Raw genomic sequence first — 26,231 nt, forward strand, 5'->3', positions numbered from 1 at the left:
GGATAGTTCCCCATCCCCGTCACAGGGCTACAATTCCCAGAGTTCCCTGTGAAGAAATATTGACGGTTAAACCGCTCTGAGAATTGTAACACACTGAGAGGAAGAGGAATCGGCTAACAACCCTCAGCACCCTTAACAAACTACAGCTCCCAGAATTCTTTGGCAGAAGCCATACCCATGTAAAGTGGCATCATAGTGCTTTAAATGTAAGGTGTGACTGTTAAAGGTAAAAGTAAAGGGGCCCCTGACCATTAGGTCCAGTTGTGACCGACTCTGGGGTTGTGGCGCTCATCTCACTTATTGGCCGAGGGATCCGGTGTACAGCATGTGGCCAGCATGACTAAGCTGCTTCTGGCGAACCAGAGCAGCACACGGAAATGCCGTTTACCTTCCCGCCGGAGCTGTACCTATTTATCTACTTGCACGTCATGCTTTTGAACTGCTAGGTTGGCAGGAGCAGGGACCGAGCAATGGGTGCTCACCCTGTCGCGGGGATTCGAACCGCCGACCTTCTGATCGGCAAGTCCTAGACTCTGTGGTTTAACCCACAGCGCCACACACTTCCCATCACCACCAGTGTCCCATAAGGTATGAGTGTTACCACAACTTAACAAAAATAAAATAAACAAATGTGGAAAAGTGAATTTAAGATTGGAATAATGAGAAATTCAAAGGAATTGAAATTGACAGATTTCAACATCCTTTGCCTCAAGTGATGGCCCTGTGTGCCTACACTGTCTCCCTCATTCAAGGGTTAAAGCCTGCGGACACAACGCAAAGATGACGTGCGCCGCTCACATAGGAGGCACAAATTAAATATCGGAAGAGGGGAGACTACGAGTGTGTTCCGTGCCCCGGGGCTACAAACTTGCGCACGGAGAAATCACTCGGCGGCCCCTGCCTCGTCTCTCCCGAAGCATAAGCACACCTGAACACATTAATACGCCTCGATTAACTCCTTTCTTTGCAGCCCTCCCAAGTCCTGAAAGGAGCGAGGGAATGGCATAAAAGGCACGTTTCAAAACCAATGATGAAAAGTTTGATCACCAGTTCCGCTGCTTGCCTAACCTTGCGTCGTTCTGCCATTTCAATTACCCAACGTTGCCTCTTTCTTTGTCCTGGGTCCCTTGGATCACAGTTGGGGTGTGGAGAAGAGGACGGGGCTCCAGACATCCTTTTAGGGATGCTGTGGAACTTGATCTCGGATCCCAGAAGGGCGGCCGCTTTAGGGAAGATCTCCCACTCCCCATTCCATTCCTGCCTTGACACACATCCAAGAAAAATCATTTGACTCCCCCTTCCATTCTTCTCCAGCTTTCCCTACAGCAAGAAACACTCACCCTCCTCCTGTAGATCAAACTCAGTTACTCTTTTTTCCATTCCATCTATGCATGAAGCATGAGGTAAGGTTGGTTTTTTACAACTGGCCCTTCCCCTCGCCTAAGCCCCAAATGTCACCTGGGCAGGTGGGTGGCTGATGCAATGCTTCTTTTCCTTAATATGAGGGTGTTCACTGCTTTGGTAGGCTGCCTGTCTCAGAGCCACAGTCAGGACCGGCCCACCCATGAGGCAAGGTGAGACAACCGCCTCAGGCGGCAAGATCCACAGGGGCAGCAGATCCCGATAAAGAATCATAGCGTCCCATGCTCTACCAACTGTGCTAGATCTTTCTCTGCGGGATCAGAGATTTTTTCTGCGGGATCAGAGATTCTTAGAAGACTGGAGTAAATATATGAACTATTTGAAAAGTGATTGTGATGAACAGATTGCGCTAGTAGGACTGCAAGAAGTTTTGTAAGGAGGATTTTTTTGAAATGCAGTCATACCTTGGGTTGAATGTGCTTCAGGTTGAGCGCTTTCGGGTTGCACTCCGCGGCAACCCGGAAGTAACCGAGTGTGTTACTTCCGGGTTTCGCTGCTCGCGCATGCGCAGACGCCCACAATGATGTCGCACGCATGCGTGGAAGCGGCAAAACGCCGCACGTGCCTACGCGCCGTCCTGTCTTACATTCCATTCAGGATGTGAACAGGGCTCCGGAATGGATCCTGTTTGCATCCTGAGGTACCTACCACTGTACTGGAAAAAAGACTATGAAGAGAATTATTAGTTAAGGACATTTAAATGTAATATAGAAATTAAGAAATGCAGAATAAGTGGTGAAGAACAGGAAATCATCAGAGGTGTTGATGGAAGTCTAAAATATTGTATAAGATGAGAAGATTTGTTGTATGATTGTTGGAACTGATATGTGTGTGTGTGTGTGTGTGTGTGTATGAATAAAGGACCATTTGTGGGTTGGGTGGATTACACGCACTGGTGCCAACTCCAGCGGGCCCTTGGTGCCTGGGCACCCATAATTTTTTTAATGTGGGTGCCCGGACTCTACCCCTGCCATCCACCACCCACTGCCATGCACTGCCCACCAGGGTCCCGTTTCATTAATGGTTCTGGAGAGGACATGTGGTCAGAAGCAGAGAGATGGGGAGCTTTAAAAGGATTAAAGGTTTGACATTGATGCGGAGTGCGACCGGGAGCTTAAGGAGAGGTGTGATGATGTCACGGCTGATGGGAGAGGAAGACTATGCTGCGGTATGTATTCTGTGTGCATGGGGGAGAGGGATAATGCATTAACAGGATTGCTAATCCCAGCTTTAGCTGCTGTGGTTGGGAGCGCTGTTGTTGTTTTAAGTGCATTCTGGTTTCCTTCTTGCAAAATTGGATAGAGGGTTTTGCTTGTTCATGTTTATTGCCACGTTGTGTAGCCCGAGGTTTCCGGAGGCCCGTCCCCGTCGCTGCGCAGCTGCCCTTCCAAGCAAGGAAGGGGGAAGTTCGCACCGCTGAGCTTGTGTTCAGGAGCCGAGTGCCAACTCCAGAGAACTAAATCCAAGCAATTAACTCCAGGAAATGCTGCGCGATGCAACACATTTCAAGATTGGCACAGACACATGTGACGGGCATACCAGCCGGATTTAAGAGATGCAGGAGGCTATTTTAGTAATTTCCGAGAGCGCATGACCCAAGCGAAAGCTACGTTGATCGGATCCAATGCGGCTGCATTATCTAAATAGCTTCCTTGAAAACAAGTCTGGAACTCCCAGCTGGGCATGCTTTAAAGCAGGGCTGTCAGGTGCAAGGCCCAAGAGCCTTGCCAGACCTTTTGGAGTCTCCGCAAGCAGCCTACACAACCCACACTCCACAACAACTGATTGAAAGGCTTAGGGAGCAAAGGACCTGCTCCTGCGTGGTTCGACACCAGCCTAAGGGTGGGCGAATCTGTTTCACCCCCAGTCTGTGTGACTTTGGAATGTCTATTTATCTCATCATTCTGTACTGCGCCTACAGTACAGTCATACCTCGGGTTACAGCCTCTTCAGGTTGTGTTTTTCCGGGTTGCGGACCGCCAAAACCCAGAAATACCGGAATGGGTTACTTCTGGGTTTCAGCAATTGCGCATGCACAGAAGCGCTAAATCGCACTTTGCGCATGCACAGAAGCGCCGAATCGCAACCCGTGTGTGCGCAGACGCATGTTGCGGACGCTATGGGTTGCGAACGTGCATCCCGCACAGATCACATTCGCCATCTGAGCGTCCACTTTAATCTATTTTTTTAAAGGTGCCATAGGAAGGCACTGGACATAGTAAAAGATCCATCGCATCCTGGTCACTGTCTCTTCGAGCTCTTGCCGTCGGGATGGAGATACAGGACGATGAAGACAAGAACGAGCCGTCTTAAGAACAGCTTCTTCTCCAGAGCAATCTCGGCCCTGAATGGGAAGCCCGGACTTTGAAAGTCATCTAATCTCCCTTGCTGTATTATACTGTATTGTTTAATTAGTGTTTTTATGGAGCAGCCAAGTAATTTCGTTGTCCCTGAAGGGGGCAATGACAATAAAGATATTATTATTATTATTATTATTATTATTATTATTATTATTATTAAAAACCCAATCAAAATGCCAATTTAAATGTACAACTGTGTTGTAACATTTTGAGAATAGCAGAATCCGGTGCAGAAGTTCTGACCAACCCCTTAGCCAAAGTCATGGAACTGGGTTCACTTTCCATCAGAATTTGCAAAGCCTGATTTCCTCAAGAACTTATACACCAGTCTCCTCTGGTTCCATTTAAATCAGCAGGACAATGACCAGTCCATCTACCCAGTATTGCCATGGGAACATGGGAGGCTGCATTGTGCTGTCTCAGGCACAATGTTGTCTGATCTGCCTGGCAGTGGCTCTCAAGAGTCTCAAGAGTCCCAGGTTTAAGGAAAGAGGTCTTTCCAGGCCCTGCCTGAGGGTGCCGAACCTTTTGCATACACCAGCTTTCCCCAAAGACCAGCTCCATCAGGCACCCCCCGCCCCTGAACTATGCAAGCTGATCATTATAAGAACAACTGTTTAAGAATTGGTGCTTGGGTTTTATCTTTTCCTCTTCCCTCCCTGTCCCTTTCACCTTGTGTGTCATTCCATATGTGTGTGTGTGTGTGTGTGTGTGTGTAAGCCTGTGGGCAGGGACTGTTTTGTTTTAATGGACTATATGTAAGCCACACTGGGAGCCTTTCTGGCTGGAGAGTGGGGTACAAATGATGATGAGGAGGAGGATTAGGATTAACATCAGAATGTATTAAGGGAATTATTGTAATATTTTGAAATGCAGTAGAACTATGAGATGATTAGGATTCCCTCCGATCTCGAAGCATGGGAAGTCAGCTAAATAATAATAATAATAATAATAATTAGGCATAACATTGGGATTGTTTGATTACTGGATCATTTGGAATATGTAATTTGGTTTGATTGGAATTTTTTAATAAATATTATTATTTTAAAAAGATGATGATGATGATATACTCTTGACTCTCTCTGACAAAGCGCCTTTCACTTTCCTGGCTCCCTTTGAGTGAAGACACCAGTGATGAACCTTCTCCATGCAAAGCCCACAAGCCGGACCTGAGTGCAACAACACTGGTGATTCCCATCAACTTGGATTGCTGCCTTGCAGGGGGTTGGACTAGATGACCCCTGAGGTCCCTTCCAACTATGCAAGCTCATGATTCTATGAAACACACACTGCCTCCAACAGCAAAGGGAGAATGCAAGGGCCTTAACTATTTCAGTTTAAAGGGCTCTGCGTTAAAGAATATCAGCAATTTTTCAGCTATGCTTAAATCACACGATTCTTGTCAATGAAAGCAGAATGTGGGATTCCTTTTGTGTTGACAATTTCCATGCTTTCCCCCTCTTTGTTAGCTTGGTATCTCACGCCTCTCACAAAGATTCCCCTGCTCTCCCATCTCCTAACGATCAGAATAAAGGAATAAATGAAATAGCTCCATTGGTGAAACCTGTAATAGGATTGCCATTTTGACAGAAACAGAGAGAGACACAGAGAGACAGCATCATCACCATTGCCACCACTTTTTCAAAAAAACTCTGAGGGTTTTTGGTTTTTAAAAAGGAGGGGGGACACCCCACAAAACATCTGGCGCGGAGAATACAGATGATCGTTTGTTTATATCTTTCTCTCTCTGTCTAACTGCCTTTTCCAAACACAGCCAGATGGAGCTTTTCAAAATCAAATTAATTTCAGATTAATTCACTCTGGACCAACGCCAGTTTCTTGACTCTATGCTTTGAGGCACTATCTAAATTGATTTACAGTCATGAACTTAAAAGAGCTCAAGTCCTTAGGTATAAGGAGCTGGGGGGGAATAAGTACAGTCGTGATGAAGAGAGATAACTGCAACTGTTAAGAGTTATTAAAGCGAACATTCCCACCATCCCAGAAACATCGACTCTTCTTGCAGGTGTCTCTCTATCCCCTCTCCAGCATCCTAAAGTCTTGAGACTTTGGCTTTCAAGACGACTTTTCTATCTATTGCCCATGTGATCCAACCTGCTCTTGGGGACTGAAGTAATACCCCCCAAAATTTTGTTCCATGCTTTTCCTAGAAACATGGAACAAAATGTGCTGCCCCCCGCCCCCCGGAAGCAATCAACATGGAAGTTAGCACTAAACTTCCACTAAATTTCCAGAAATGGCTTTTATGTTTTGTGAAAGATCGCATAAACCATGAACATTATCAGGCAAGGAAACATCGACAGCATAAAGTGCTGTCTGTATGCAGTAAGTATACAGCAGCGGTCCCTGGAAACCTGCCCCATTTGAGAGTAATATATTGGTTAGATTGGTGAATTATCCCCCATCCTTCAGTTCAAAGCCTCTCTTACCTATGAAGTTTATTGGGTTAGCCATTCCCTACCATTCTAAGCTACCTCATAGGACTGATGTGCAGAAAGCACAAGATAAATGTTTCTAGAGATTTACCAATCTTTTTTCTTAAAAAAAAGTCCCCCAAAACATGAAGTACCGTATTTTCTGCACCATAATACTCACTTTTTCCCTCCTAGAAAGTAAGGGGAAATGTCTGTGCGTGTTATGGAGGGAATGCCTACGGGTTGCATGCCTACGGATTTTCCTCCTCTAAAAACTACGTGCGTGTTATGGTCGGGTGTGTGTTATAGAGCGAAAAATACGGTAACTATTTTTTTTTTAGCAGGTGACCTGATTTATTCCCCACCAGCCTCACTTCCTATGAATAGCTCCACGGTAGATATGGAACAAGGATATGCAGCAGGCATTAAATATCTCAAAATGTTTCTTAATCAGAGACTACTCAGGCAAGGGTAGCGAGTCATATGCGATCACTCTCTGTAGACACTTTTATTATCTGACTCGTTTCAACTGCAATTTGGGTTTCTGCAGAGACAAAACAGCCAGCTCTGGAAAATTATAAGATAAATGTCAGGCAACGATAACACTGTTAATGAAGATGCATTGGCAAACAGCAATAATCTTACTTTGAAAGGCTGGTTTCCATTAGAAGAAGCCCAACCTGTCCAAGGCAAAAGTAGCGCCAGGATTAAAATGATAGGGTGACAGTCAACTCTGTAATACTCAGAGAGGTTTCAATAGGTCTACCCTGAGTATGACTAACCCATGATTTTTAAAGTGCATTTATGCTTTTGAATTATGGTGCTGGAGGAGACTCTTGAGAGCCCCATGGACTGCAAGAAGATCAAACCTCTCCATTCTGAAGGAAATCAGCCCTAAGTGCTCACTGGAAGGACAGATCCTGAAGCTGAGGCTCCAATACTTTGGCCACCTCATGAGAAGAGAAGACTCCCTGGAAAAGACCCTGATGTTGGGAAAGATGGAGGGCACAAGGAGAAGGGGACGACAGAGGACGAGATGGTGGGACAGTGTTCTCGAAGCTACCAGCATGAGTTTGACCAAACTGCGGGAGGCAGTGGAAGACAGGAGTGCCTGGCGTGCTCTGGTCCATGGGGTCACGAAGAGTCGGACACGACTAAACGACTGAAGATCAACAACAATGTGTGTGTCGCCACTGCTGTGTTGACAGAGAGCCAGCAGAAAGCGATAAGGTGAGATAACAACTGGAGATTATTATTTCCCAACTCAAAATAGGGTAGACCTATACATTGTCACAAGAAACATGTGTTCCCAGACTGATATCTGAGAGAAACACAAACCAAATGCTTCCCAGGGTAGGCTAAACAGCTTGTGGAACTGCTCTGAATCTCCACTGGGGAAGAGTTGGGAGCAACAACCTCTGCAATCTCTTCTTGCCACAAGCAAAGTTTTTGGGCCCTTGGAGGTGAGGAAGGTGTAGACCAGGCTTCCTCAACCTCAGCCCTCCAGATGTTTTAAGACTACAATTCTCATCATCCCTGACCGCTGGTCCTGCTAGCTAGGGATTATGGGAGTTGTAGGCCAAAAACATCTGGAGGGCCGAGGTTGAGGAAGCTTGGTATAGACGTTTGGCTGAAATTGAGAGAGGTAGCAAGCAGTAGCCACCTAACTCCTCCTTGCAATTGTTCAAGCAGAGGTGGTCTATGCAACATGGGGGTATCACATCCATCACCTGCCTAATCCCTGCCCCAAATCTAAGAACATAACAGTGTAACAAAATCCTGCTGTATCAGACCAATGGCCCATCTAGTCCAGCATCCTGTTCCCACAGCCACCAAAAAGTCCCAGATGTGGCATAGGGCAGTTGTTCCATCTCTTTAATAATTTTGGTTGCCCTGAACCTTTTTCCAACTCTGCGACATCGTTTGTGAGGTGAGGCGACCAGAACTGTACCGTAGTCCATAAGCAAACACACAAGCAATTTTTATAACAGCCTTATCTCAACCTTAAACTCGCTTGCCGCTGACCTGCGCAGATGTCAGTATGCAAGGACACTTAAAATACACACTCACAGATCCAGATTTTCTCTATGCAATCTAAAGATCTGTATTATGGACATCTGCTCAGCAGCCATTTGCGGGAGATGGACATGGATATAGATATGTTTATCTATTCTTCCAATGAAACCAGATTGTTTTTTAAAAAAATAAAAAATAGATAAGTCTAATTACACAGACTCTCCTCTCTACACGGTTGTAGATCTGAAGACCCTACGCTGCATGCTCGCACAGTCTCCGTCTTCAAAGAGAGCCTTACAAAGAATGCCTAATGAGAATGAAAGATGACCATGCAAGATATAATCGCACAGTTCCTTTTGAAATGGGCGCATTCTGCTATCACTTCCAAAGGTCGTTTTTCTTCCGTATGCACACGCATGGAAGTGCATTCTTACACAGCATGGTGCTTGTTGCTTTGTCATGTGAAGTTGCAACAATCTGTTTTGCTTGGCACTTTGAAGCGTGTGCTGTTGTTGTTTTTTTTAAAGAGGAAAATGTTTCATTCTAGCTGGTCCAAGTCCCTAGAAGCAAAACTTTGGCAGATTTTCCACCTCTGTAATTTTTACTGGATAGGATAAGAAGAGCCTTCAGTCTACTGGGCAGCTGTTGGTCATTCTGGAAAGGTCAAGCCTGCTTCCTGCCTTCCATCCTCGACATCCTTATTTCATAGGAAAGAAAAAGCTCAAAGGCTGGCACTGGAACAGCGGTTCCTGTTCCTTCTCCTGACTTTGCTAGGAGTTCACTGGTACTAAATGCTCTGCCCATTTGCCCTTGGGCAAACCAGAGCTTTCTTCAGGCACTGAAAGGAAGAGGCTGAGCTCAGACCCTGAGATTGGCAAGCCCTCTCCAGATCCTACACCGAGGGGCTAGGGAAGCTTGCAGCATCAACCCATGTGATGAGAAGTCAATCTGAAGCTTCTGCATTGGGCAGGTCTAGGGTGAAAGAGGTGAGCACAAAATATGGTTTGAAGCTCAACATCAAAAAAACGAAGATCATGGGCACTGGTCCCATCACCTCCTGGCAAATAGAAGGGGAAAGAAATGGAAGCAGGGAGAGAATTTACTTTCTTGGGCTCCATGATCACTGCAGATGGTGACAGCAGCCACGGAATTAAAAAAAGCCTGCTTCTTGGGAGAAAAGCAATGACAAACCTAGACAGCATCTCAAAAAGCAGAGACATCACCTTGCCAAAAAGGTCCGTATAGTTAAAGCTATGGTTTTCCCAGTAGTGATGTATGGGAGTGAGAGCTGGACCATAAAGAAGGCTGATCGCTGAAGAATTGATGCTTTTGAATTGTGGTGCTGGAAGAGACTCTTGAGAGTCCCATGGACTGCAAGAAGATCAAGCCTATCCATTCTGAAGGAAATCAGCCCTCAGTGCTCACTGGAAGGACAGATCCTGAAGCTGAGACTCTAATACTTTGGCCACCTCATGAGAAGAGAAGACTCTCTGGAAAAGACCCTGATGTTGGGAAAGATCACAAGGAGAAGAGGACGACAGAGGACGAGATGGTTGGACAGTGTTCTTGAAGCTACCAGCATGAGTTTGACCAAGCTGCGGTACGCAGTGGAAGACAGGAGTGCCTGGCGTGCTCTGGTCCATGGGGTCACGAAGAGTCGGACACAACTAAATGACTAAACAACAACAACAAAGCGGCCTGTCTCTAGAGTAGCCATGAGTCCTGCTTTACAGAGAACAGTGCTCAATTTGAGGGTCTATCTCATCCAAGTCTGTTTAACAGACAGAGAACCATTAATAAGAGGGAACAGGTGCACATCAACAGGTAGCAACAGACTGAGCAGGCGGAGAATGAAACTGCTTTATTGCAGGAATAGCCAACATGGCATACTCTGGATTAGTGGTTCTCAACCTGTGGGTCCCCAGATGTTGTTGGACTACAACTCCCATCACCCCTAGCTAGCAAGGCCAGAGCTCAGGGATGATGGGAGTTGTAGTCCAACAACATCTGGGGACCCACAGGTTGAGAACCGCTGCTCTAGATGTTTTGCACTACAGTTCCCACTACCCCTGACCACTGGCCATACTTGCAGGGTCTGATGGGAATTGTAGTTCAAAACTTCCAACTAAACACCAGGAGGAACTTTCTGATGGTAAGAGTCATTCAAAAGTGAAACAGAATCCATAGGGAAACAGTGGACTCTCCTTCTTTGGAGGTGTTTAAGCAGAGGTTCTATGATTCTCTCTGTGTGTGATTCTCTCTCTGTGCGATATATAGAAAGGATTCAAATAAATAAATATTTTCCTTGCATGTCAATATTTTTATTGATGAAATCTAACCTGATCTTGCGTCCCCTTTCAGAAGCTTGTAGGTTATGAAAAGGTAAAGGGACCCCTGACTGTTAGGTCCAGTAGCGGACGACTCTGGGGTTGCGGCACTCATCTCGCTTTACTGGCCGAGGGAGCCAGCGTAATGCTTCTGGGCATGTGCCCAGCATGACTCAGCCGCTTCTGGCGAAGCCAGAGAAGCGCACGGAAACACCGTTTACCTTCCCTATTTATCTACTTGCATTTTGACGTGCTTTCGAACTGCTAGGTTGGCAGGAGCTGGGACCGAGCAACGGGAGCTCACCCCATCGTGGGGATTCGAACCGCCGACCTTCTGATCGGCAAGCCCTAGGCTCTGTGGCTTAGACCACAGTGCCACCCGCGTCCCAGTTGTAGGTTATTAGTTCCCATTAATTAGACATTATTAGGAGGAGGGGCCCACACACATGAACATCAACAGATGCAGAACACATACAGAACCTGATTTATTTTTCACAATCTGGACCAAAAGAATGGCATAGACCTGAAAACTGCCTCATACAGAGCAAGGCCTTTAGTGGTGCTACAGCAAAGATTATTCTGTCTTTGGAACTCTAGTTAAAAGATCACTGTGGTTTGCATAACCCCCAGAAACCGTAGGTCCCATGCTGCTGCATTCCATTAGGTTAGCGTGAAATGTGTCATGGTGCATTTGAAAAGCTCAGCTTCTCACACACTGAAAGGTTTAAAAAGGTTAATTGAGGAAAAACACTAATTTAGAGTGACAACCCCTCAGAGGGAGAAGGTGACACCTTGTTCTTTAAAGGCTAGAAAAGTAGCTTACAAGTTGTGCTTTTCAACTTCTCTTTGCCATAACTACTGGAGAGCAAATCTGAAAAAAATGATGCTTCCTAAGTATTGTGGATGCCAAGGGGAAAAAAATGGAAGTTGGTGGGGAGATGGACACACCTCACGAGTACAGCATATTTTATAGCATGGGTCGCATTATTTCGGGGTTTAAGGTAACATGTGGAAATCGGGGGGGGGGGGGAGCAGCCTTAAACCAGAAAACATATGGAGAATGGGAAATATTTAAGGAATATATAAGATTATATTGTAAAAATGATACCATCTTAGCAGAACTGGAATGACACTTGTGAACAATAAATAAATGAGACAAATACCTTAGTGGAATGTATGAAAAAGGATATAAAATAAAACTGCAAAAAAACCATGACAATACAAAAAGTATAATGAGAACGATTGGAAAATTTTATTTGATAGACATGATGTTGTATAAATTTTTGGTTCTTTTTCCCCATTTCTTTTTTCCTTTTATTTTGTCTTTTTTGATTTTTTATTGCTTTCATGTCGTGATGATCTTTTCTTTTTGTATTTAACTTTGCTATACTTACCTTCATTGTATGTTCGTATGTTTGCATTTTAAATAAATAAAGATTAATTTAAAAAAAAGGAAATTGGGTGTGAGGGGGGACTGGCATGGGCACCAAAAAGTACCCATTTCACAGACAATGAAGGCCAGAGCCTTCTCCTCTGAACAGATGAAATGTCTACAGCTCCCCCCACCCAAAAAGCACAGGCAACCCCCACCATCCAAAAACTGCCCTAAAAACCAAATACCTACCTCTATCACCTCTCTATATATCTACAGTGGTACCTCGGGTTACAAACACTTCGGGTTACAGACTCCGCTAACCCAGAACTAGTACCTTGGGTTAAGAACTTTACCTCAGGATGAGAACAGAAATCACGCCGAGGCAGCAGCGGGAGGCCCTATTAGCTAAAGTGGTACCTCAGGTTAAGAACAGTTTCAGGTTAAGAACTGACCTCCGGAACAAATTAAGTTTGTAACCCGAGGTACCACTGTATATATATGCCAAAGGGCTGTCAGGAATGAAAGATCATTGATGAGTCAGGAAGAGGACGGAGGATGCGAAGTGCGATCAGCTTTTATTCACAAAAGTAAAAATGCAACAGAATTCATCTAGGCTAATCTAAGGGACGCGGGTGGTGCTGTGGGTTAAACCACAGAACCTAGGACTTGCCAATCAGAAGGTCAGCGGTTCGAATCCCCGCGACGGGGTGAGCTCCCGTTGCTTGGTCCCTGCTCCTGCCAACCTAGCAGTTCGAAAGCATGTCAAAGTGCAAGTAGATAAATAGGTACTGCTCCGGTGGGAAGGTAAACAGCGTTTCCATGCACTGCTCTGGTTCGCCAGAAGCGGCTTAGTCATGCTGGCCACATGACCTGGAAGCTGCACTCCCTCGGCCAATAAAGCAAGATGAGTGCTGCAACTCCAGAGTCGGCCACGACTGGACCTAATGGTCAGGGGTCCCTTTACCTTTTTAATCTGCCCTGGTTGAAAACGTTGCTGGGACTGGCGCCTGGCTCCTCCTTCCCTCTCTAGTCCTTTCCCTCTGGACTCCTCCCAAGGAACTGTAAACTACAGAGAGGGATCCCCTCAGGGCCTGTCTGGCCCATTGCTCAGCAATGTATAAGGCTCTTCATGTTCTGGGTGTTTAAGTGTACCATGGCACTCATGGGCGCCAAGTTGGGGACCCCAGTTTTAAAGTCTCAGGCAGAATGGACAAATAGACCCTGCAAACATAGAACTGTAGAGTTGGAAGGGAGCCCGAGGATCATCTAGTCCAACCCCTGCAATGCAGGAAGCTAAACTGAAGCATCCATGACAGATGGTCACCCAAACTCTGCTTATCAACCTCCAAGGAAAGACAGTCCACAACTTGCTGAGAGATGCCGTTCTACTGTCAAACATTATACTCCCCCAAATAATTACAGTGGCACCTTGGAACTCAAACACAATCCATTCCGGAAGACCATTCGACTTCCGAACGTTCGAGTTCCAAGGTTTTTGTACAGCAGAAGTGCGTCGGACGTTCATGTTCCGAAACATTCAAAAACTGGAGCACTTACTTCTGAGTTTTCAGCGTTCGGGAGCTGAAACGTTCAAGAATGGAGCCGTTCGAGTTTCAAGGTATTCTCGACTCAGTCATAGTTTTAAAGGATAGCACGGTTTTTAACACTTATACTATAGAATGCTAGCACCTTCCCTTTAATGAATGGAAAACTCATTTGGCACAAAGGAAGTTAATTAAGTGCCCAATATCAATGGAAATAATTGCTTAATGAAAGCAAAATGCAGACACCCCTTACCATCTTAGCTTGCTTTAGGCAAAACATGCAAGCTACAGCGTATGCCCTACTTTATGCCTGAGGGTCATTTTGAGAAGGATGACGCAGACAAAAAAAGCAACAACACTACTGCAACACCCCCCAGAACAAAAAACAGAGCAGAAGTCCTAAATACTTTTAAACTTTGGTTTTGTTTATTTCTTGTATTGAATATTTTTAAAAATATTTTTTCAGCATCTAGATAAGTATTACAAAAGTTAAATATATATACTGTCCTTTTCTCCTTTTTGCTGATATTTTAAAGATTTGTTTTTCACTTTTTATATAATAGTTATAATAATATAATACAATATGTCCATTGTTCTTATTTGGGTGTCCCTGAAGTGTCTTCTGCAACACACTGGGACAGTAATATCTTTCTTTCTACACCCTTGAGATTTCCTCTTATTTCCTCTCATATGCATATCCAGCTTATTATTTCTATCCATCTTATCGTTTTTTAATTATTCATATTTGCATTATTCACATTCTTACGATTATTCGCATTCTTGCTATTTGCTTGCTATTATTATGCACATCCATCTCCTTCCTATTCTCTGCGTTTCTGCTGATTCACACATTATTCGCATCCATCTTCTTTGCATTCCTAAATTATTTCTCGTTTGCATTCTTATTCCTGTTTCCTGAAAGGAATCGGAAGGCACGAAAATAATTCTGAAGGCTTAACAACTAAAATAATAATAATAATAAGCTGCAGCTGCGGCGGCAAAATAAATGAAAGCAATCTATAGGTCCACGTTGAAATAGGGAACAAAATCCTTATGTTAGAATCACAAACTGTAGCCTTGGAAGGGATCTCAAGGATCAGTTAGTCCAACCTCCTGCTGTGTTGGACTGACCATGTAAAATGTTCTGCATGGGAAAAATACAATGCAGGAAGCCAAGGTAGTTTCATTAAACCAATGCATTTTGGACCCTACTGGTCCTTCTTTAGTAGAGGTGCCATATCTTGAAGAGCCAAAAAGAGCACAGCCCGAGCTGCTGCCAGCCCAAGCTGGGGAAAGAGGTACGTGAGCACATGGAGCTTCTGCTGCAGCCATGCGCCTCTTTCCTTGGCTTGGGTTGGCAACGTCTGTGGCGTGCAGAGCACCCACACCCTTCTTCCCCCAGCTTGGGCTGGCAGTGGTCACAGTGTGCAGAGCCAGGGCCACCTTTACCCGGGGGACCCCCTTAGAAGTTTGGCCTCCCTCTCGAAGGGGAAACTCAGGAGGTCTCCGCTGCAGCAGGAAGATGCTTCCCTCGGGCCCAGGGGCGGAGTGCAGTGACCTCGGGGCCACTAACAATGGTGGGGGCGCACACTGGGTGGATCTTTGCACCCCGGCAGTGCATATGCTAAAGATGGCCCTGTGCAGTGCAGCCCGAGCCCGAGCCACCCGAGCCTACCAAAATGGATAATAATAATAATAATAATAATAATAATAATAATAATAATAATAATTTTTATTTATACCCCGCCCTCCCCAGCCAAGGCCAGGCTCAGGGCGGCTAACAAGCAATAATAAAAACAAGTTGAATGAATACATCTTAAAAACAAGATTAAAATACAGCATTAAAATATTGAAACAATCGCAGGAGGAGAAAGAAAAAAGGGGGGGAAAAGAGGGGGAGGGATTCAAATTGACTCCAAGCCAAAGGCCAGGTGGAACAACTCTGTCTTACAGGCCCTGCGGAAAGAAATCAGATCCTGCAGGGCCCTGGTCTCATGAGGCAGAGCGTTCCACCAGGCCAGAGCCAGTGTTGAAAAGGCCCTGGCTCTGGTTGAAGCCAATCTAACTTCCTTAGGGCCCGGGACCACTAGGGTGTTGCTATTTATGTACCTTGAGGCTCTCCGTGGGGCATACCGGGAGATGAACGTATGGCAACTGTATCTTTAGTGAAACAGCGATTCAAAATTCAGACATGCTATGTGTTCTCTAACTTATTTCTAGCCTAAGAAATAGGTAGCACACCTTAACGTTCTCTGAACTTCCCTGAAGAAGGACCAGCAGGGCCCAAAACATGCTTTCTTACCATCCCTCCCATCCTTTCTTTGTTCTGCTTCCAGTCCCTTTGGAAGCTTCCTGTTTTTGCTGCACACATGGCAAAGGGGACCAAGAAGCCAACCGGCTCACGTCTTGCCTTTGCCCTTTGGAAGAAGGAGGCACAGCATAGAATGCCTGCAGAAGCTTTCCATGTAGACATGGATGAGGGCAGGAAGATACAGCTGCCCAGTGGATAAAACAGACTCACTGCACTCCCTTGAGGGATTATTAATGAGAATATCAGAGTTTAGGCTATGGAAGATTTCAAGGAAAAACAGAGATACCTTTTTGGGACAATACTATGCACCCCCTCACAGCCTTCCACCTTGGGCTGATTCCATCGCTGCAAGGAACTATGCACACTGCATTGCTAATGACCTTATTTTACTAGGAAAGGACAACAAGGCGACGCTCTCGATTTTCCTAAACAGAAAGCCAGGCCCTGCAGCCAAACTGTCATGTTTCATCAGCATGTTGCCCGAGTGTACTTCAAACAAAATAACCTTTACAATGCATGTGAGCGCACGCATGCATGCACCCCATCTCTCAGCATCAGTGTAATCTTGGGGGGGGGGGGGTGTCGCATGCTGCAGTAGCACCTGAGAAGCTGAGGTTTAAATCCCAGCTCAGCTGCTGGGTCACTGAGTGGCTCTGGGCAAATCAGAATCCCTCACGTTTCATGCCTCAGCTGGCAAAATGGGGATACAAATCACATACCTCTCAGGGTAGCTGCCAACAACTGAAATGCATGCAAAACATCTCAGGCTCCAAGTCCAAACCCTAGGCCAGAGGTAGAAACTGCTGTGTCCTGCAGTTGCTGTTTGGCTATAGATCCCATGGTTTCTGGATACTGACCTCATGTTAGCTACCCCTGCAGTACAGCAACGGTTCCCAAACCCCAGCCAGTCGGAATGGTTAACAGTCAGGGATAAGGAATCGTAGAATCATAGAGTTGGAATAGACCACAAGGGCCATCGAGTCCAACCCCCTGCCAAGCAGGAAACACCATCAGAGCACTCCTGACATATGGTTGTCAAGCCTCTGCTTAAAGACCTCCAAAGAAGGAGACTCCACCACACTCCTTGGCAGCAAATTCCACTGTCGAACAGCTCTTACTGTCAGGAAGTTCTTCCTAATGTTGAGGTGGAATCTTCTTTCTTGTAGTTTGGATCCATTGCTCCGTGTCCGCTTCTCTGGAGCAGCAGAAAACAACCTTTCTCCCTCCTCTATGTGACATCCTTTAATATATTTGAACATGGCTATCATATCACCCCTTAACCTCCTCTTCTCCAGGCTAAACCTGCCCAGCTCCCTTAGCCGTTCCTCATAAGACATCGTTTCCAGGCCTTTGACCATTTTGGTTGCCCTCCTCTGGACACGTTCCAGTTTGTCAGTGTCCTTCTTGAACTGTGGTGCCCAGAACTGGACACAGTACTCCAGGTGAGGTCTGACCAGAGCAGAATACAGTGGCACTATTACTTCCCTTGATCTAGATGCTATACTCCTATTGATGCAGCCCAGAATTGCATTGGCTTTTTTAGCTGCCGCGTCACACTGTTGGCTCATGTCAAGCTTGTGGTCAATTGCTTGATCAATTGCTTGCAGATCAACAAAGGGAAAATTAAAGCAGTTCCAAATGCAGACACTTGCACTGTTTCTGCCCAACATCAAAACCCCAGCCTGTATTCTCCAATTATTTAATCTGGATTCCCCCCCCCCCCCTTTTTGACCCATCTGCAATATTAAATGCCTGCCACTATGCCTAGCTGGGGCAGAATGTTGTCAGAGGACAAGCCCCTCTGTTTCAGAGATGCTGTGGTCCAAGTCTGGTCATTAGCAAGAGCAGCAGAGGCCTTGAGGTTGGCCATCAACATTTCGCCCCCCAGGCAGCAGATTGAGCAGGCGTTCAGTTTGCCTGGTCAGCCTTGCACGCGGCAATGACCTATATTTCGCTTTAAATTACAGTAATGATTTCTAAGCTTGCATCTCCACATAGCAACTGAATACGTTATGCAAATCGGTGTCCTCTCTCGACCTCTGTTTTGGCGATGCAGAAATGGCCAAACCAGAAGCCACCCAGTGAGCTTGCGACAAAAGTAAAGTATGAATTGCAGATGTCCTGATTCAGAGCTCAGCCTCACAAACGTTTATGGTCTATTTTGGGGGGAATCCTGCAACGTGTTTAAGTTTTTACTTAACTATACAGTGGTACCTCAGGTTACATACGCTTCAGGTTACATACGCTTCAGGTTACATATGCTTCAGGTTACAGACTCCGCTAACCCAGAAATAGTGCTTCAGGTTAAGAACTTTGCTTCAGGGTGAGAAGAAAAATCGTGCTCTGGCGGCGCAGCAGCAGCAGGAGGCCCCATTAGCTAAAGTGGTGCTTCAGGTTAAGAACAGTTTCAGGTTAAGTACGGACTTCCGGAACGAATTAAGTACTTAACCTGAGGTACCACTGTAACTGCTAAGTCTCATTCCCCTTAAAGTTCTTCCTCTGGAAAAATCTCCCTTACAAAAGTTGGAGTGCTGGGCTCAAGGCACATGGAAAAAATCCATTTCCCAATGGTCAGCACAAAGTCTCATTCCATCACTGAGTACAAATTCCATTCGTAGGAATGCATTACAAAATCAATTGTTCAAACACTTAATCCCCCCCCCCCATCTCACCCTTCCACACCCTACAGAAAAGCATTTCGCAAGTGCTCTGAACAACATCTCGCTTTACATTCAAGGAAGCCAGGTAAGTGAATCCTTTGCATGGACAGTCTTAGCACAAAGAAGGGGTTTTTTTTTTCCTTCCTAAAGAGTGCCAGTACTCCAGGGTCATTCTGAATTTCAAGAAAAGAAATTGGGGGGGGGGGGGAGGAAGAATGAAAGAAACATATATAGAGAGGAAGAAGCCTTGGTTCTTAATTACTTCTCATTCTTAATTCTTGGTACAATAGCACTTTCAGATTTCAAGTAAATGGACTTAATCAAGAGGCATCCCTCTACACAGCCCAGAAGCCCTCCAGTGGATTGCCTTGTGTTGGCTCTGCGCTGTTCAAATTTTTCAAAGGGTGGTTTTGCTGGCTCATTGGGCCAAGATGACTTAAAAAGCATCAAAGCCTCCCAGCGAAAGAGAGACAGAGAGAGAGAGAGAGAGAGAGAGAGAGAGAGAGAGAGAGCGCAAAGGCTTTTCATCCACAGCACTGGCTATTTCAGAAAATTAGCAAGGGAGAAAAAGATCTAGTCAATTTCATGCAAACACAAAATGCATTTTCAGAGACAAAGACAGATGTTGCGTTGTAGCCAGTGCTATTTTTTCTCTTAAAAAAAAGTTCAGGGGTACTCTCGTTTTGACTCAAGAAAATCACCATTTTATAGTTCAAATCGGGGGAAATAAACGCAGTACAGTGGTGCCTTGCAAGACGAAATTAATTCGTTCTGCGAGTTTTTTCGTCTTGCGAAGCACCGCTGTGTATTGACGGTTTCCCATAGGAATGCATTGGCGGTTTTTAAAAAAAGGCACAAGACGTTTTGTCTTGCGAAGCAAGCCCATAGGGAAATCCGTCTTGCGAAGCAACTCAGAAAACGAAAAACTCTTTCGTCTTCCGAGGCATTCGTCTTCCGAGGCATTCGTCTTCCGAGGCATTCGTCTTGCGAGGTACCACTGTAAATGGACAAAAGTAGAAAGATTCACAAAATGTTTAGGGGTATGTGTCCCCTTTCATCCTCCCCCCCCGAAAAAAAAGCACTGCAGCCACAGAGAAAGGGGAGCTGGTCTCTTTAAAGGTATTCCAAGTCCAATCCCTGCAATTTATATATATTTTACTTAGCAGCAGCAATAAAAAAAACTTTTTTTATCTACCTGTAATAAGCTTTTTTAAAATAAAAAATGCATGTTTTTCTACTTAAGACCATTAATTAGGCGGGGGGGGGGGAGCCCCTATCAGTAGACCCAAGATTAGAAGCAAAACACTTCACCTAGTTTGCTTATAACTGTGGATCGAAGTGTGCAAACCTAAACAATATTTTTTTCAAGCCAAAAGAAATGCTAGAACCTTTTCAAAACAAACGCAGCCGATTTTAAAACTCTCAATGCCACACTACATGTAACCCGCCTGCCAGAATATGATTTTATTTCATTACTTATTTGCGCGATTCCTAGATCACCTTCCGTCACCCTGGGTGGCTCACCATATAGTGTAACAGCTTTGCGCAAATATAACCAATGAAAACTACATTCAACGAAACAGTCAAATGCAGAACAAAAGCCGGACAGTCGATTAGGTTCCAAAGACCCCGTATCATTTAGTCCCAGGAAAGCCCAACAGTCCAAACGTGAACCAAATCGTTACTGAGCTGGTGGTTCCCTCCGGTTGATTCACAGAACTGCGGTCATCTTGCTTGCACACCGTTTCCATCCAGGCCTTGTGGAAAATATCTGTTTCTTTCTAACAAAATGGGTCCCTCGTGGACACTAAAGCAAGATCTGAGAGTTGTAGGTATTCTCTGTAGCTGTGTTACGCATGCCCCTCTCTGACTGCCCTGCATTCTGTATCATTAGTACCTTTAAGTATATATTGCTGCTCCAAGCAGCTGCTGGTCTACCTTCCACACTTAAGCTGACCCTTTGCAGTTCAGCCTCTCTCCCCAAGCCCCCTGCTCTCCAGGATTTTCAAAGATGCCAACTTTCACTCGTGCCATTTAAAGATCGCCTCTGGCAACGCATGCAGCAAATGGGATTATCGGATTTAGAAAGCTGCTCTAGTCGATGTCTTATTGGAGGTGCACAGGAGACAATATGTCCTCAATGAGGAGGCCAGGACACATTTTGGTCTGCAAACGTATCTAGGAACATTTAAATAAGGGCAACGCACAGAGACTGGCCAGGAATGGCTGAGCAAGGATCTTCACCCTCCTCTGAACTCACCGAGCTCACTAGTGTGGCTTAGCGGCTGGAGCAGTGGCGTAGCGTGGGTTGTCAGCACCCGGGGCAAGGCAAGTAATTTGCGCCCCCTAACCCGGGGCAAGGCAAGTAATTTGCGCCCCCCGCTGCACTGTCCCTCCCCCAGATAGTCCCTCGCTCTCTCCGCACCGCACCGCACGCCTGGCACCCTCCCCTCCACAGTGGGCGGCGACCCGGCAGCTCGGATCGGATTCGCACAGCCAGCACTGCAGTGAGAGAGAGTGAGTGAGCCAGGTAGAGGCAGAGAGCTGCGAGTGTGAGCACGCCCCCCCCAGATGTTGCGCCCAGTGCGGCCGGCCCCCCCTGCACCCCCCACGCTATGCCACTGGGCTGGAGTGTTGGACTGGGAGCTGGGAGATCAGGGTTCAATTCCCCGCACAGCCATGAAACTCACTGGGTGACCTTGGCCCGTCCCTGCTTCTCAGCCCAACCAACCTTGTGGGGATTAAAGGAGGAGAGGGATAACTATGTAACCCACCTTAGAATCACAGAATTGTAGAGTCTGAAGGGACCCCGAGGGTCATCTAGTCCAACCCCCTGCAATGCAGAAATTTCAACTAAAGCCTCCATGACAGATGGCCATCCAGCCTCTGCTTAGAAACCACCAATGAACCTTGAGCTCCTCGGAGAAAGAGGTGGGATATAAATGCAAGAAATAATAATAATAATAATAATAATAATAATAATAATAATAATAATAATAATAAATTTTTATTTTATTTATACCCAGCCCTCAGGGCAGTTAACATCAATAAAATTGATGGGGGGGAATAAGGATGATATGTTTCTGGATAATATGTTTTGTTTTAATTTAGAATAAAAAATGTTTTTTTTTTACAAAAAGAGAAGAACCCCTGTTAGCATTAACCCTGGTTAGCGCTGGTGTAGACGTAGAACACAATGATGATGAGGGCTGGCAAGAGAAGGCGATATTTGTGCGGGAGAGGAAAAGAAGGAAGCGAGCAGAACACACACCCCTTAGGATGCCTGCTAATGCCCTCATTTTCTGTTGGTCTTTCCACAGGTATCCCTTACGCAGCACAAAAGGAAAAACAAGTGCGGAGGGAAGAGGGAATCCTACAGGCATCTGGTTGGTCACTCTAGGTCCTTTTCACTGATATCACCAGGCTCTCCTTACTGCAAGAGTCCTCACTCCAACATCATGTTCACGTCTGTGAATTGAACTCACCGACACCCACGGAAACATGAACTTGTCCAATGTTTAACACTGTGGCTAATGAGTGGAAAGGGGAGATCGAGCAACAACCGCCAAGTATGGATAACCTTTGAATGTATTTTTGTTGTTGTTATTGCTTTCAAGACTTCCGTCCTCATCCAATATGGATATCCAATACTCCTTCGCTCGCTGGTAGTAATTTAAAAGGACAGCCAACCTCTGTGTGATGCTGGTTAATTAATTACTTATAATGCCATCAAACACTGGAATCTAGGATAACGGCTGCCGCTGCATCAATATTAGAGGGTTGGGGGGGGGATGTAAATGCCTCAAGCTTCATCACAGTCCGTTGCATTCAAAATCTTTTTTAATGCAGAGACTAAATCTGGGGGGGGAAATTACAAGGGAGGATAAGGTAAAGCGAGAACAATCCTTTTCATTCTGTGTTGAATTGTGCCCACTTCTTTAATTCACCTTCGCCGCTATCTTAAAACAAAGCTAATTACCGGAGGAGGACAGCAAGAGTGATATGCTATCCCATGATGGATCTGAACCAAAGGCTATTCAACCTCAGAAATAAGTGTCAGTGCTGGAAAATTTATCACATTATGTTGTTTACTGATGTCAACATTCATTAGCATAAGGTTTTCTGTGGTGGCCTCCATGCTGTTTGGCTATTCCATTATTTTTTTTATAAAAAAAAACAAGCCAAGGAAACAGATAGGATGATATTCCCTCTGAACCAGAGAAAATACAGGCAAAACGTGACATGGTGCTGAGCATGATGCCATGGCAACTCCCCATCCCCACCCCATCTAGATCCCCAAACCATCTGCACCATACATATAATGCACGTTCAATGCACATCTAAAAACCTAACTTCCTCTCAAAGAATACTGGGGACTGTAGTTTGTTAAGGAGACTGGGAATGTAGCCCTTTGGGGGGTGAACTACGGTTCCCAGGATTCTCTGGGGGAAGCCAGGTGTGCTTTAAATGCATGGTGTGCATCTGCCAAAAGTCTTCCTAGGGAAACATGTGGCACTGCACAGTTCCACATTTCCATTGGCAAACAATAATGTGGACTCTGGAGTCCAGCATGCCAAATCAGAGGCTACAAGGCCACTGGCTAAGGAATTCAATGAGGTTCCTTCCTTTGAGCCTGATACTGTGGATCTGTGGCCCACTGAACTTAGGGCTGGCAGGCAGGGCAGTAGGTTGCTGAACTGGATCTCACAGTAGAAGGGCCCATAGACCAGGAGACAGGACCTTCATAGGTGCCTTTCCCTTAGCCTGAGGAACTGAGCACATTCCCAGACAACCTCACCAGGCCAACAGTTCAGGAACACAGGAAGTTGCTTTATACTGAGTTACACAGTTGGTCCATCTAGCCCAGCATTGTCCACATGGACTGGAAGCTGCTCTCCAGGATTTCAGACAGGGATCTCTCCTAGTCCTCCCGGGCATGCCAGGGATTGAAACTGGGGCCTTCTGCATACAAAGCAGGGGTGCTACTTCACTTTCCCATGGAGGCCATGGAGTGAAGGAAAAGCATGTGAGTTCAAGCTAGAACATTGGCTCCTCAAGGCGTCCAAGGAAGGTGGTGGAGCATAGGAGAAGTGGAGGGAAGACAGAGGCACAAAAGGTCTTGGTCCAACTATAGTTCTTGTTGGAGCAATTGCCTTGCTTGGAACTGTCCGTGGTGCTGAAACAACCAAAGTCCTCTCCAGGCTCCACTGTTCCATAGGCTCCTCCTCGGGACTAGAACAGGACAACTGCATACTCTGCAAATCTATGATTCTATGAAATGCACAGTCTGATCTTCCATGATGAGGAGAGGAGGAATAACTAGATGTGGGCTCGCTGGCTTTGGTGCATATCCTGGGATCAGTGTGCAGTTTTGTCCTCTATATTCAAAGCAGAAGCTTAGAATAAGAGCACAGTAATTGGACAGGATAATATGGAACATCTTTCCCCAATATTGTTGGATTCCAAATTCCATCAGACCTACTCACTACGGTCAATGGTGAAGAATGATGGGAATTGTAGTTCAGAACATCTGGAGAGCCGTGGGTTCCCCATCTCTGATGTATGGGAAGTAGAAAGCCTGGAAGGAGAAGGATTTCCTGGCACTTCATCCAAATCAGAGAAGGGACACGAGTTCATTGATTGCATGAAACCAGTCTTCCCCAATCAAGTGTCTCCCAGATGTTTTGGACTATGACTCCCATCAGTCCCAGCCAGCATGGGATTATGGAAGTTGTGTTTCAGAAAGAACCTCAAGTGCTCCCCATGCCTGAATTGGGTGGTTGAAAGAAATTCTTAGCAAATGATGAGCTAAAAACAAAACAAAACGTTAGTATGTTGGTTAAATTCTATGTTCAAACTTAAAACAAGCAAACCTAAGCTCCCACTAAGCTTTTTTTGACAAATAACAGGGACATTATATGGGATTTGCTTGGTGGTGGTTAACTTGTAGCTGGAGGGAATCAGCTACCTTTCCAATTGCAAGCATATATGGGTTTATTCCATTTGTAAATCCTACTCAGAAAACGATTAATACCCACTCAACAAATTCAGTGCTAATGCCAATATACAGGAATGTAATACCATTGCATGGCAAACTGGAATGGCACCAGCCACCTTTTTTCCTGCAAGGATATTGCAACAAAGGATTTAGCAGCATGCAAAAGAAAGTTCCATGAAGCCAAGACACTGCTAGCTAAAAGCAAGCGGAAGCAGAAGACTCTGAGAAGGGCAGGTAGGCGGGGAGGGGGAATGACGTGATATATGGCTCATTTGCATTTCTTAAAATGACTGGGTAGGGGTAGGAAGTGAACCTAATGAAATTGGTGCCATACAGAGGCTCTTGTTTCATTGCACAGCAGATGAATGTTGAAACGTCAGTGCTGTTCTAGAACCATGCACAGAATCACAGAACTGTAGAGCTGGAAGGGTCCCTGAGGGTCATCTAGTCCAACCCCTGCAATGCAGGAACCTTAACGAAAGCACCATCCATCTTCATCTTTGCTTATCTGTGTTATCTTTGTTTCAAAACCAAAAGCAAAGCTTGACTAGATCCAACCTGAAGGTCAGTTCTAAATACAGTGGTACCTCAGGTTACAGACACTTCAGGTTACAGACGCTTCAGGTTACAGACTCTGCTAACCCGGAAATAGTACCTCGGGTTAAGAACTTTGCTTCAGGATGAGAACAGAAATCGGGCTCTGACGGCGCAGCGGCGGCAGCAGGAGGTCCCATTAGCTAAAGTGGTACCTCAAGTTAAGAACAGTTTCAGGTTAAGAACGGACCTCCAGAACGAATTAGGTTCTTAACCCGAGGTACCACTGTAGTGACTAACCAGACACCTCTGGCTACCCACAAACAAGAAATGAAGATAACTGTTATCAAATGTTTTCTGTCCTCAGCCTCTGCTGTTAACAGGTTCATGGAGGCTTCATTTAGGCATCAGAGGGTGAGAGCCAATGTCTCATGAATGGGGCTTCTCCTTCCTCTCATATGCCTTGCATTTACGCTTATGTGCTGGCCTTGTTTGTACACAACACTATTATTATTATTATTATTATTATTATTATTATTATTATTATTCCCATGAGGCATCCCGAAGCAATACAATAAAAACAAAATAATTGCAGATATAAAAACAGCAAGGAATGTTTGCACACATAAAAACAATTAAACACACAAGCATATATAAATGCAAAACAATTTAAAACAAACAACAGCACATATATAAAATAATTCAAACCGAATACACGTACAGATGCCTTTTTCTTTCCCACACAGCCAACTTCTTTCAAGTAATGAGTGATAAATGTTCCTCCATTCCTCTTCCCCTCTAGAAACCTTCACATTCCCCCTTTGTGTCTTCCCTCCCTTAAATGAAACATCTCCACACACACTGACCTTTGCTTGCAGATAAGCTACTCCAGCAAGGAAAGGCTAATAAAGAATTTGAGGCTTGTTCAGTCTAGAAAGCTTTACTGAAATTAAGAATGTAAAAGGGCAGGTAGGGAGACGAAAGTGAGGATGAACTGGTAGAGTCCTCCTGAGACTGTAGACTATACCACTTCAGGAAAAGAAACACACCTCGGAATATTCCCTTATGTTAACACACCCACCCACACCCATTAAAACAACAACTTTCTGCTAGCAGAAAGTTAAAAGAGGCAGCAGGAAATAATTGCATTATAATTTTTCCTACTGATGTAGTATGTTTCTTTTTTTTATTTGTTTCAGATTTGCAGCAGCAGGAGGTAGTGGTTTTTTTGTTTTTTTAACCCAAATGC

At 45.3% G+C, this 26,231-nt stretch overlaps 2 protein-coding genes across 51 annotated transcripts in view; one reads left to right on the plus strand and one right to left on the minus strand.

Annotated features, from left to right (window-relative positions):
* LOC310659256 (uncharacterized protein) overlaps positions 1–26,231 on the plus strand; it is a 516,050-nt gene that overhangs the window by 198,389 nt on the left and 291,430 nt on the right. The window lies entirely within an intron of this gene.
* CELF2 (CUGBP Elav-like family member 2) overlaps positions 1–26,231 on the minus strand; it is a 523,411-nt gene that overhangs the window by 176,227 nt on the left and 320,953 nt on the right. The gene's annotated exons all lie outside the window — the stretch shown is intronic.

This window comes from Podarcis tiliguerta, assembly GCF_965153285.1.
Source record: "Podarcis tiliguerta genome assembly, chromosome: 10".
Classification (NCBI taxonomy): domain Eukaryota; kingdom Metazoa; phylum Chordata; class Lepidosauria; order Squamata; family Lacertidae; genus Podarcis; species Podarcis tiliguerta.